General features: G+C 40.3%; 1 long non-coding RNA gene across 6 annotated transcripts; it reads left to right on the forward strand.

The window, feature by feature from the left end:
* The first annotated feature begins 448 nt into the window (after positions 1-448).
* Positions 449-5557, forward strand: LOC109908149 (uncharacterized). 6 transcript variants are annotated; one of them, XR_004203682.1, is made up of 4 exons: positions 449-815; positions 2545-2601; positions 4888-5110; positions 5268-5557. It is a non-coding gene; the product is annotated as an uncharacterized LOC109908149 (long non-coding RNA). The 6 variants fall into 6 exon arrangements; XR_004203684.1 differs by having other exon boundaries at positions 456-815; positions 4995-5110; XR_004203683.1 differs by lacking the exon at positions 2545-2601 and having other exon boundaries at positions 455-815.
* Positions 5558-11414: the final 5857 nt, after the last annotated feature.

An 11414-nucleotide genomic window follows, 5' to 3' on the forward strand; every position in this document is an offset into this window, starting at 1 on the left:
ACCTCAGCGTGAGCTTTGATTGCGAATGGTATGAACATTGAACTCTTATTCCCTACAGAAGTGTTACCTCCTAGCCATTGAGTTAGCAACAGCAGCAGCAAACGTGGGATAGGAAATAACAGACAGAGTATCCCGTCTACCACACAACGACGTTACTACAACGTATCTAATTTACCACCAGAGACATTCTTCAAAGGACAAAGGACTCTGTTGGGCAACACAGCCTTCCATCTACCACCAACCTACCGAAGCGCAACTCAGAGTAAATATTTTATATGACATGCTATTTTATTGAATAGCATGTCATATCACTTAATCTGGCTTAAGGTGATTAGATGAAAATGGTAGTGTCACGACTTCCACCGAAGGTGGCTCCTCTCCCTGTTTGGGCGGTGCTCGGCGGTTGTCGTCACCGGCCTACTAGCTGCCACCAATCCATTTTCCTTTTCGTTTGTGTCTGTCTGTTTTGTTTACACCTGTGTCCTATTAGTTGATTTCGGTGGGTTTATTAACCTCCGCTGCCTGCTTGTCTTTGTGCTGGATTGTTTTGCTGTGGTTACTTTGTTAGGGGTGCGTGTCTGCACCACAGGGTTTTCTTTCTCACGGCAATTGTACCGGTTTGGTATGTGTTTAGGAGTAGAGGTTTCTCCCCCGTGTGTAGCGTTTATTTCCCTGTGTGTGGCGACCTCGTTTGGGCGTATTCCCCCCCATGTTGTTGAGTTGCGACTTCTGAATAAACTATTGTGCCACTGGGACTTTCTTGCTCTCCTGCTCCTGATTCCTGCACCTCCCTCCTTCTCGTGGGCACGTAACAGGTAGGCTATATATTTAGGGTATCAATTTTGTAGAATACAGTTATTAATTGGTCCTACTTGGCAGACAACGGTCAAGGCACTGCATCTCAGTGCTAGAGGCGTCACTACAGACCCTGGTTTGGTTCTGGGCTGTATCACAACCGGCCGTGATTGGGAGTGCCATAGGGTGGCGTACAATTGGCCCAACGTCGTCCGTCTTAGGCTGGGGTAGGCTGTCATTGTAAATAAGAATTTGTTCTTAACTGACTTGCCTAGTTAAATAAAACATGTAAAAAACAGTACAAAGCTACAACTGTCTTATTCTGAGCTTCAAAATCCTTGGCTTTATGCCAACAAAGTTTAATGAGGTCAGGGAAGGACAGAGAAACAAGGTAGGAGATTCAGTGCCATCCATCATAGTGAAACATGAGCCAAGCTTTAACTGAGGAGCAACCATAAATGAACCATTGGAAGTACATTGATCAAGATGTCTTGTATTTGGACTGATTTACTGTGCATGTAAATAAATCAGGAGACCAATACAACTGTAAAAACCATCATGCACTCCATGGCCTTGTAAAGTTTATGTAGCATATATTCATTAACCCAGTAATGACCTAGACATACTATGTAGGTAAGGAATACATAATTCACACACAACTCCTGCCTACACAATAATACATCGTAATAAATGCCTACCTACTGTAAGTATGCAGCAGCGGGATATGCTCCATAAAGGTGCCCCCAACAGTCCCAGGTCCCTAGAGACATACAGACAGAAAGGAGCCAATTATCAGCTGGCCTCAGGCTACTGTCCCCAGAGTCCCCCGTGAAGCCACAGGATCCAGGGTGAGAATGGGATTTCCAAGGTCACTGTTCTGCAGCTGAGCCCACAGACTGTTTTAACCCTCTAACTGGCACACCAATAAATAAATACAAAAATCAGAAATGATGTGTATTTAGCTTTAAAGGGGAAGTTTACCTACATTTCCTAAGTGATTCCATACATTGAAACTACTGTAGTTAGGTGGAGTTTGCCTTCTCCCTGTAGTCTATAACTGGAAAGCTGCAAAAACGCACTACTAGCTCTGCTCTGTTGTGAGTCATAGAGAGATTGGGAAATCAGCGAATTGTGGACAAATTCTATGTTTCATTGAAAGCATATGGCCGAGTTAGCTATTTTTTTAATCAAAGGTACATCGGTTTTGAGTTAGGAAATATAAACTTTTCCACCTAAAATGATTGCAAAAAATCCTTATTTTTACGTGGCGGACTGCATCAACAACGGAGATCTGTAACAACTGCATGTGGCTCTGGTGGGGCCGTACTCTGTGACGTGTGCCCTTGTTTGGAGCTTGACGTCACAGATGCAAGTTTTATGGGGGGGGAAGAAGGAGCTGGCACAAAATTTGAAAGACTCATCACAGGTAGCCTAAAGTTTGTTGTGAAAAGTGGAAATCCGAAGAGATGGCAGCAAGAGCAAGCTGGTATTCGGTCCCTGGCTGCAAGAAATCTAGAGAAGAAGGAACAAAATGTCCCTGTTTTCTGTTGAAAGATGCAGAAGATGGCAAGTAGCTATAAAAATCTGTAAATACGATGTAAACACTGCTACAGCCAATCTTGCAAATCTACTGTACTTGTGTGTAGTAGCCTAAGCAATTCATCAACGATGGCTACCAGAGAGATATACAATCAGAATGGGGGAAAAACGCTGAAAACTCACACAGCTGTTCCTTCTGTATTCCCACAGACTGGATATGCTGCCGTGCCAAAATACAGAGGCAAGTGTCAAAGCAAACATTCAGAGGTACAGTATGTAGTCTAATCAGCAGTTAGAGTGGATCTAATTATGTTGTAACCATTGCACCATATTATGTAAACATTACCTAGGCGCTCTACCGGTTAGCATATGTGCCCTGTGTTTATGACAAGGGGGTTAAGGAGATCATAGACAGTAATTGTGTCACCTTACATTGCAGAATAGACTGAATAAAAATGAAAGGTGTTGTTGCATTTTAATTACTTAGGATCTGTCTACTCGCTTTTTTTCATAATCATAATCTCTAATGTCTGATGTGTTGGCTAGCCATGGTCTATTTGCATGAAAACATATCATGCTTTTAAAGCCTTGCGCCTATTTGGTTGCATGTAGTCTGGTCTATTGTGTATTAGTAACCCCCAACTCATGACTATCCTTAAAATATAATACATTTTAGTCCCATTGCCATAAAAAATATATTACAGAATATAAACTTGGTATCACTTTATACTTGTATGTTAGGATGGATGTTTTTCTTTGTCAATACACATAACAATAATTTGCCATATAACCCAATCTATATCAACTGTCAATACCTTTCATATTTAGAATTGTATGTATCGTGAACTCACATTGTGTCACAAATAACAATGAGGTCAATTTCCGCATCCCACTCACATGTTAAGTCCTCAATAGATTGGTCTTCAAAGGACCAAGCAACAGCAAGCTCCTCTGGCACCCGTGTGAAATGATGTTGTCTCCTAGATATTTTCACACCTTTTCCCAATGTCTGTTGTGTTGGCTAGCTATGGCTTATTTGCATGACAACATTTCAGGCAACTGTACAGCCTTGTGTGGAATACCTGAACCCAGGAAGCAGACTTTTAGCACAATGACCATAGCAAAAAAGTTTTACAGGTTAGTAAACATGGTATCACTTGACTTGTGTGTTAGGGTGGAAGAATATAAACTTGGTATCACTTGACTTGTGTGTTAGGGTGGAAGAATATAAACTTGGTATCACTTGACTTGTGTGTTAGGGTGGAAGAATATAAACTTGGTATCACTTGACTTGTGTGTTAGGGTGGAATAATATAAACTTGGTATCACTTGACTTGTGTGTTAGGGTGGAAGAATATAAACTTGGTATCACTTGACTTGTGTGTTAGGGTGGAAGAATATAAACTTGGTATCACTTGACTTGTGTGTTAGGGTGGAAGTTTTTCTTTGTCAATACACATTTTTATTTTATTTAACCAGGCAAGTCAGTTAAGAACAAATTCTTATTTACAATGATGGCTTACCCCGGCCAAACACGGACACATAACAATAATAGTTTGGCTTATATCAATGACAATTTGGGCAGGACACACGCTACAACTGCCACTGGTACTTGAAGAACTTCAATTAATGGATAAACCCGATTGACTTTATTTTTATTATAAAATGTATCAAGCATGTAAACTGCGTCTTAAGAACACTTGCTCTTTCCAAAACATAGACTAACAAGGTGAATCCAGGTGAAAGCTATGATCTGTTATTGATGTCACTTGTTAAATCCACTTCAATCAGTGTAGATGAAGTATCAAGAATGGGCCACCACCCAAAGGACATCCAGTCAACTTGACACAACTGTGGGAAGCATTGGAGTCAACATGGGCCAGCATACCTGTGCAACATTTGACACCTTGTAGAGTCCATGGCCCAACAAATTGAGGCTGTTCTGAGGGCATAAGGGGTTGCAACTCAATAGTAGGAAGGTGTTCCTAATGTTTTGTACATTCAGTGTACATCACACTCAGAATACATTATGTTTAACATAATATAAAGTACCATCTTTCCTGTTAAAACATAAGCTACCTGTATTTTGTGAAACATCAACATTTAGGCTGTGTTCCTGAAACAGTCCAAGCAGTGGGTTGCCAAAACAATCTATTAACCAAAACAATTCCAATTCATGGAGATACTGGTTGACCAGGTGTTGGAGCGGCGACAAGATCTGACGGTGGTTTACAGGGATCCTTCATCCCACCTGCCCAAGCATAATCTTCCAGACAACATTGCCACAATGGAGAGACCTGATAATGAGGATCTGGTCAGAATAAATTGTTCCAGGATTAATGTTGCCATAAACAGACTTTTGGGATGCACATACAATAGTTGCTTACATTGTGCTGAATGCTAGGTTGTTTTGTTTTCTATATGCAACCAAATGTCTTCCCTAAACAATGTGTTCATTTTGTGCTCCATTTTTTGTGACTACAAATATATTATAAAAACAACAAAATACTTGCTTTATTGATCTATTTGCATGGATATTCTTTATTTTTACAGTCACAGTACGAAACCTGACACACATCACAGGCTGGGAGCAGCACATACTGTACCAGTGTGAAAACCCCATATGGCGATATTTAGCTTTAATGGCATTTACCACGCAGGATGGGAGAGGAATTATGACTGCTGGACGCAGTGTCTCACCACGGATGAACGACTCCAAAACGATGTGGTATGAGACCAGTCTGAACTGTCTGGAATGACAATTACAGATCGAAGGGTAAAGTGGATTTGATAATCTGGAGCAACAGTCATGTTTTTTGACAATATGAAAACAGGTTCTTATTTTCTGTTCTTTGATTTGATTTTTTGATTTTGTGTGTGTGTGTGTGTGTGTGTGTGTGTGTGTGTGCGTGCGTGCGTGCGTGCGTGCGTAGGCGGGGACATGTGTGCTGGAGTCAGAGCAGATACTCAGCCCTGCCACTTCCATGCTGCCAGATCGTAATTTCTGCTCATTCTGCCCACTCTGACTCTGGTCCCTGTCTCCAGTCCCTCGTCTCGTCACCCTGCTACACTGTCCTGGATTCCCCACTCTACTACTCCCTCAGATTCCCCTCCAGACCTGCTTACACTGTCTCAACCCCTCTCGCCTCAGCCTCCACACCTGGTTTCCAGCAACCCGCCCAAGCTTCCCCTGACCTGCACTCTATCTCCCCCTGTGTTTCAATAAATACCTTGGTATACTTTATCCCAGTCTCCTCGTCTGAGTCTGCTCTTTGGTTCCCCTGTTCCACTCCGCATAACATTTTGCTGTTATTTCAAGTTCAAATTGTAGGGCTATATTTCGTACATTACCTTCAGAATGTATTCATACCCCTTGATTTATTCCACAATTTCTTGTGTTACAGCCTGCATTCAAAATGTATTTCAATAGATTTTTTCGCCCCATGTACACACAATATCCCATAATGACAATGTGAAAACACGTTTTAGAAACGTTTACAGGGCCTCCCGAGTGGCGCTGCGGCCAAGGCACTGCATCGCAGTGTTTCAGTGTCACTACAGCTTTGATCCCCGGCTGTGTCACAACCGGCTATGACCGGGAGTCCCACAGGGCAGCGCACAATTGGCCCATCCGGGTTAGGGGAGGGTTTGGGAGGGCTTTACTTGGCTCATCGCGCTCTAGCGACTCTTTATGGCGGGCTGGGTGCCTACAAGCTGACTATGGTCATCAGTTGAATGGTGTTTCCTCCAACACATTGGTGCGGCTGGCTTCTGGGTTAAGCGAGTGGCTGTTAAGAAGCGCGGCTTGGTGGATCATGTTTCAGAGGACACATGACTCGCCCTTCACCTCTCCCGAGCCCGTTGGGGAGTTGCAGCGATGAGACAAGATCGTAATTGGATAAAGAAATTGGGGAGAAAAGGGGGTAAAATTACAACAACAAATTAGGAAATGTTTGCAAATGTATTAAATGAAATACAGATATCAAATTGACATAAGTATTCACACCCAAGTCAATACTTTGTAGAAGCAGCTTTGGCAGCGATTATAGCTGTGAGTCTTCCTGGGTAAGTATCTAAGAGCTTTCTATAACTGGAATCTGCAACATTTGCCCATTATTCTTTTGAAAATTCTTCAAGCTCTGTCAAATTGGTTGATCACTGCTAGACAACCATTGTCAGGTCTTGCCATAGATTTAAGTCAAAACTGTAACTCGTCCACTCAGGAATATTCAGTCTTCTTGGTAAGCAACTCCAGTGTAAATTTGCCCTTGTGTTTTAGGTTATTGCCCTGCTGAAAGGTAAATTAATCTCCCAGTGTCTGGTGGAAAGCAATGCCTTGTTGCAAATAGGATGCATGTTTTGGAATATTTGTATTCTGAACAGGCTTCCTTCTTCTCCCTCTTGTAAATTAGGTTAGTATTGTGGAGTAACTACAATGTGGTTGATCCATCCTCAGTTCTCTCCTATCACAGCCATTAAACTCGAACTGTTTCAAAGTCACCATTGGCCTCATGGTGAAATCTCTGAGCGGTTTCCTTCCTCTCTGGCAACAGAGTTAGGAAGGAAGCCTGTATATTTGCAGTGAATAGGTACAGTATATTGATACACCAGCCAAAGTGAAAATAATAACTTCACCATGCTCAAAATGATATTCAATGTCTGCTTCTTTTTTTTTACCCATCTACCAATAGGTGCCCTCTGTGAGGCCTTAGAAAACCTCCCTGTTCTTTGTGGTGAACTTTGTGTTTGAAATTCACTGCTCTACTGGGGGACCTTACAGATAATTGTATGTGTGGGGTACAGAGATGTGGTGGTCATTCAAAAATCATGTTAAACACTATTATTGCACACATGCAACTTATTATGTGACTTGTTAAGCACATTTTTACTCCTGAACTTATTTAGACTTGTCATAACAAAGGCGTTGAATACTTATTGACTCAATACATTTCAGCTTTACATTTATTTTCAATAGATATTTCTTCGTTCAGGACACCAGAGTTGATGTGCTCAGCAAAATCCCTGAAAGCAAACTGGATCATGTAATCAAATTCTCTGCAGCAGCAGCATTCTTCATGAGTCGGCATTGGATCACACTTTCCACAACTGCTCCACCAATCTGTGTTCATCCTGGGGGTGTGGTCCTGCTGCGGCCTTGGTGGCTAGAGCCGCCATATGAAGCTCAATTTGCCTCAATTCTTCGTCAGAATTCTCTGGCTCAAATAAATACGGTTAGAAAACCGCATCAGCGCACCTCAAGTACTTTTCCTATCAGTCGCAAGGTTTTTTGTCATCAGACATGTTTGGTTGTTTCATTTGTATAAGTAATATGTAACGCTACTGTCTTCACTTCTACCCCGAAAGAGGTATTCCCCCAGGAGAGCGCACATTTGCAGTTGTTACCTATCTCCGCTGTTGTTGCAGTTGTTACCTATCTCCGCTGTTGTTGCAGTTGTTACCTATCTCCGCTGTTGTTGCAGTTGTTACCTATCTCCGCTGTTGTTGCAGTTGTTACCTATCTCCGCTGTTGTTGCAGTTGTTACCTATCTCCGCTGTTGTTGCAGTTGTTACCTATCTCAGCTGTTGTTGCAGTTGTTACCTATCTCCGCTGTTGTTGCAGTTGTTACCTATCTCCGCTGTTGTTGCAGTTGTTACCTATCTCCGCTGTTGTTGCAGTTGTTACCTATCTCCGCTGTTGTTGCAGTTGTTACCTATCTCCGCTGTTGTTGCAGTTGTTACCTATCTCCGCTGTTGTTGCAGTTGTTATCTATCTCCGCTGTTGTTGCAGTTGTTACCTATCTCCGCTGTTGTTGCAGTTGTTATCTATCTCCGCTGTTGTTGCAGTTGGCTACATAAAATAATATAAATTCATCGCAATCTTTTTAGGTGGGAAGGTACACATTTCCTGACTCAAAACCGATAGTACTATTGATAAAAATATCTAATTTGGTCGTACGCTTTCAATAAAACAATGAATTTGTCCACAGTTCGCAGATTTCTTAATCACTCTTTGACTGACAACAGAGCAGAACACAAAGAAACCTCACAAGACACATGGCCCGTTTTTGCAGCTTTCCAGTTCTTGACTGCAGGGAGAGAGAGGGGCAAACTCCACCTAACTAGTTTCAATGTATGGAATCACTTGGGAAATCTTTGCTTTTAGGTAAACTTCCCCTTTTATATTGACCATCAATTCATATTTTTTTATTTGCATGACTTAAACTTGATAGATAATGCATCACAAACATCTCAACCAGCCGCTTGAGTTGTCCAATTAGGGGTGTACCAGAATTTTCTGACTTTTTAAATAATAAAAAAAATGATACATTCATTAACATTATGTATGCTTCAGTTACTTATAATGGAAGACAGGTGTAGTTAAATGAGGACTGATATCAAATATGAATAAAATGTTATACATGTGTGTCAAAATATGAATATTTAAATATATGTAAATTAATGCATAAGACATGCCACCAGAGGTCTCTTCACAATCTCCAAGTCAAGAAAAGATTATTGGAGGCACGCAGTACTACATAGAGGCATGGCTACATAGAACTCTATTCCACATCAGGTAACTGATGCAAGCAGCAGAATCAGATAAAAAATAACAGATGATGAAAATACACCTTAAGGAACAGTGGGGACTATGAAGAGATACAGACACACACATACAATAGACATGCTAACACACTCTACACAGACATATTTTGTATTGTAGAGTAGTGGCCTTTTTGTGAAAAGTGTTATGTAATGTCATGTAATATTTGTAATTGTATATAACTGCCTTAATGTTGCTGGACCCCAGGAAGAGTAGGCAGCAGCTAATGGGGATCCCTAATAAATACAAATGTTTATACGCTCATAATTCCTGTAAAATGACATGTACTGAATAATATTGTGAAACATATTGGAGATTACAGGCAGATAGTAAATATTGATATTTTCCTATTTATATGTTTTTATTTGCACAGATCAACAAATAACAAATATTTATCCATTGTCCATAACAGCCAGCTTTGACTAAATTGCATTCCTTTAAAACCTCTGATGTAAAGTCCCGTTTAAATATGTATTTTCCATTATAAGTAAGGTGAAATCTTATAATTACTCATTTTCTAAATTGATTATACTATATTTAGAAAGTATAAGTCATTTCAAGCCTTATTCATACAGTTTTGTTGAATAGGAAATACAAATATGAAATATTTGATATGATATTTGTACTGTGTACATATTTGTACTGTGTACTTGAGCTTGTGTCCTCAAAAGTGACTAAATCTCAGCAATTTATAACTATTTTTACCAGAAAGGAGAGATTTTAACATTTCTTGGAGTATGCAGCATTACTAGTTATTGTTTATGGCCCTCATGAGAAATCATACATTTTTGGGATTACGTAGATTACATTTTCCATTATACATACTTTCATCTAACCACCTGGTAGAGGATATTTTTCAAGAGTTCCTAAAACAATATTTTAATAATTTAATCCTTCCAAAATGATATTTGACAATGCTACAGTCTTGTAATTTCCAGTTTTATACACAATTAGTACTGAAAATGTATGATAATTTTTTTAACCTTTTCTAAAATTATCTGGGATTTATTTTCGAGAACAGATTCTGAAGCTCTGAACTGGTTAAGAAAATCCTACTGCTTCTTTGAGACCATTTAAATCTTTACAATTTCTCAGAGGATGAATTATAGATACTCATTCAGATTTCAATAAAAAAAATCCTTGCCAAGAGTGAGAATCAAAAATGCAACTGTCAACAATACTTGTGAATCTGTTTTTAGTTTGTGCCTCCCGCTAACTACCAACCAAGGTAGGGCCAAGTGGAACACAATACTGGCAGCCTATGATGGAGGGTCAACCTGGGAACTCACAATCAATGCTCAGCTCTGAAGCTGCCTGAAGGGGAAACAGTTATAATGCAAAAACACCACATCACTTTCTTTCCTTCCTACGCATATTTGAGAACAATCAATACTCATCATCCACGGTAGTGTATCGAAGACCTTTAGTCATTTAATCAAGGAGACGTGTCCTATATAGACAGCAGGTTTTCCCGAATTCTCTCTGCTGAGATATAAAGGAGGTGAATGTGATGAATGGCCTATAGGACAGTTTTGTTCAATGATGTATAGCCCCTGTCAGCTCTATGGACCAGGTCAATTAACTTAGAACAGCTGAGACTAAGGAGAATATCAATCAATACATCATACATGGCAGAGGAGATGACCTATGCATAACATGCTGTCACAGTTAAAAACTATTTAACAGTCCAAAACGATGTAACCGACAAGGGACACAATGAAAAGGCTAATGTGAACAACACATTCTGACAGATAAAGCTGCTGGGAAAATACAGAAAGAGTCTAGGCCTAATGAATTAAATAAAGGGGAAAAATCTGCTATTGAGAGTTCTGTTTTGTCTCTGAGTGACAACTCCTTATAAAAATGAATTCTAAAATCATAAAACCAACGCCCTTAGTATTAGACAAAGCCCGACAGTGGGCCCTTCTCAAACTTAACTTACGTTCTGTAAAATGTTTAACAAGTGAAAACAATTGGGGGAAAAAGGTGCACTAAACAATCTGTTTCGATGGTCAAACATGTTCACTTTCAAATTCACGCCCCGTGCCCGTATTAACTACCAAAACACTTTAAAAACGAGCATGTAGCCTAATAACCCTGATTCAATACGCAATAACGCTTGAAATAAGTATGAAACATGCATGTTTTTTTGCTTACCTCTTTCTTTGACAGGAGTTTGGGTGCTCCGTCTGTCTCGTGTGGCTGCAGCAGCTGAGGTGCACTGGTACTCTGCTCAGGATGATGATGATGAGGTGCTTGCTGCCTAGCGACGCGCAACCATCAGCCAATGAAATCATTTTCAAGAAGAATGTGCAAAATAGTCAATGCCTTCAGCTTATCATACAGAACCTACTAGGAGCTTCAATAACAGTTGAGTGCCAACTGTCTTGGTAGTGGAACAGTTGGTTTTTCTCAGTCAGCCATAATGACATTTTAAAATGCATAATCTGGGAAAAACTGAAGTGCCTTCAGTGTATCG

Source organism: Oncorhynchus kisutch, linkage group LG17, assembly GCF_002021735.2.
Source record: "Oncorhynchus kisutch isolate 150728-3 linkage group LG17, Okis_V2, whole genome shotgun sequence".
Taxonomy (NCBI): domain Eukaryota; kingdom Metazoa; phylum Chordata; class Actinopteri; order Salmoniformes; family Salmonidae; genus Oncorhynchus; species Oncorhynchus kisutch.